This window comes from Xyrauchen texanus, chromosome 38 (genome assembly GCF_025860055.1).
Source record: "Xyrauchen texanus isolate HMW12.3.18 chromosome 38, RBS_HiC_50CHRs, whole genome shotgun sequence".
Lineage (NCBI taxonomy): Eukaryota > Metazoa > Chordata > Actinopteri > Cypriniformes > Catostomidae > Xyrauchen > Xyrauchen texanus.
In genome coordinates this window covers 37633419-37635721 of record NC_068313.1, presented here as the reverse complement: position 1 = coordinate 37635721, position 2303 = coordinate 37633419, and the positions used below count along the sequence as shown (strand labels likewise).

At 44.9% G+C, this 2303-nt stretch overlaps 1 protein-coding gene across 1 annotated transcript in view; it reads left to right on the top strand.

The window, feature by feature from the left end:
* The first annotated feature begins 2176 nt into the window (after positions 1-2176).
* Positions 2177-2303, top strand: part of LOC127632160 (mitogen-activated protein kinase kinase kinase kinase 5-like) — a 46026-nt gene continuing 45899 nt past the window's right edge. The window contains exon 1 of the mRNA XM_052110746.1: positions 2177-2303. This exon is cut by the window's right edge and continues 99 nt beyond it. The gene's annotated coding sequence lies outside the window, so the exon portion shown is untranslated.

Genomic DNA, 2303 nt, shown 5'->3' with positions numbered 1-2303 from the left:
CTCAGTTACTGGGATTTTCACGCACAACCATTTCTAGGGTTTACAAAGAATGGTGTGAAAAGGGAAAAACATCCAGTATGCGGCAGTCCTGTGGGCGAAAATGCCTTGTTGATGCTAGAGGTCAGAGGAGAATGGGCCGACTGATTCAAGCTGATAGAAGAGCAACTTTGCCTGAAATAACCACTCGTTACAACCGAGGTATGCAGCAAAGCATTTGTGAAGCCACAACACGCACAACCTTGAGGCGGATGGGCTACAACAGCAGAAGACCCCACCGGGTACCACTCATCTCCACTACAAATAGGAAAAAGAGGCTACAATTTGCAAGAGCTCACCAAAATTGGACAGTTGAAGACTGGAAAAAATGTTGCCTGGTCTGATGAGTCTCGATTTCTGTTGAGACATTCAGATGGTAGAGTCAGAATTTGGCGTAAACAGAATGAGAACATGGATCCATCATGCCTTGTTACCACTGTGCAGGCTGGTGGTGGTGGTGTAATGGTGTGGGGATGTTTTCTTGGCACACTTTAGGCCCCTTAGTGCCAATTGGGCATCGTTTAAATGCCACGGCCTACCTGAGCATTGTTTCTGACCATGTCCATCCCTTTATGGCCACCATGTACCCATCCTCTGATGGCTACTTCCAGCAGGATAATGCACCATGTCACAAAGCTCGAATCATTTCAAATTGGTTTCTTGAACATGACAATGAGTTCACTGTACTAAAATGGCCCCCACAGTCACCAGATCTCAACCCAATAGAGCATCTTTGGGATGTGGTGGAACGGGAGCTTCGTGCCCTGGATGTGCATCCCACAAATCTCCATCAACTGCAAGATGCTATCCTATCAATATGGGCCAACATTTCTAAAGAATGCTTTCAGCACCTTGTTGAATCAATGCCACGTAGAATTAAGGCAGTTCTGAAGGCGAAAGGGGGTCAAACACAGTATTAGTATGTGTTCCTAATAATCCTTTAGGTGAGTGTATACATAAACATATTTACATGGAATCAACATTTAACATTTACCCCCCCCCAACAAACACTCCAGTGGTCACATGAGCAAACACACACACACACACACACACACTACACACACACACTCACACTACACACACACACAAATAAACAAACAAACACACACACATATACCCATATACCCACATACACACACACACACACACTCAGTCACTCGCTCACACACACACATGTGTCACACATGTCTACCTCTCCCCAAGAGCTCTCCAGGAATGCCAAATATTTGCCCCATTTCCTAACAAACAAATCCAAATGACCCAATCTACTAAATATCAGGTGCTCATCCTCCCTCCTCATCTCTGTGCCCCTCTCCTGAAACAGGGGCGCTCCAGCCGACCTCTGACCCCTCAAAACAATCAGGTGACATCACACTGATCACAACTCAATTCTTTATGATTTATTCCCCCCAAATTAAGATACAACATAACAAAAAAGAATAAAGCCTTTTCTTTTTAGATAATTGTGTCTTAACTTTTTATTTTATTTTGTTTTTTGTCATAATTTGCTTTGCTAATTTGGTTGTGTTGTGCACCTCTGGGCCACCGTAGCACAATGGTGAATTTAACACATCTACCAGCAAGTGCTGCTAACTGCTCATGCTAACCAGCTGCACGCTGACTGGAGCTCTTAAAACAAGACCTGCAATTCCACTTGTCGCCGCTAGTGGCCGGAAATGAGACACACACACACACACACACACACGCACGCACGCACACGCACTCCACCTGCTGAACATCCCCTTTATCTGCAACAACAGGTGAGGAGAAACATTTAAACCTCAGTGCTGATGTTTACAAGCCAAACACATGCTGTCACAACATTAAATGTGTGCTTCAGCTGTGGAGTCAGTCAGGTGATGATGAAGATGATGATGATGATGAAGGGCTCCATGATCTTCAATTTGTGAGTTTCTGCTGTTTCATTCAACAGGAAGAACAGTCAGTGTGCACACTACAACACTGATGCTCTGCACAACACCTTCAACTGCAGACCAGAGAAGCCACAATAACACACACACACACACACACACACACACACACACACACACACACACACACCCTAAACAGGAAATAAAAGTGAGATGTAAATGAGGTGAGAGAGAGAGAGAGAGAGAGAGAGGAAGGGGTTGTACTTTCTCGAATGTCACAGCTCTGTACGTGTATGTGTGTGTTAGTTAGTTTCCCTGCAGCACTGAACACACACACACACACACACACACACACACACACATGAATGCGAGTTAGCGTGTGTTTGGCATGTTCTG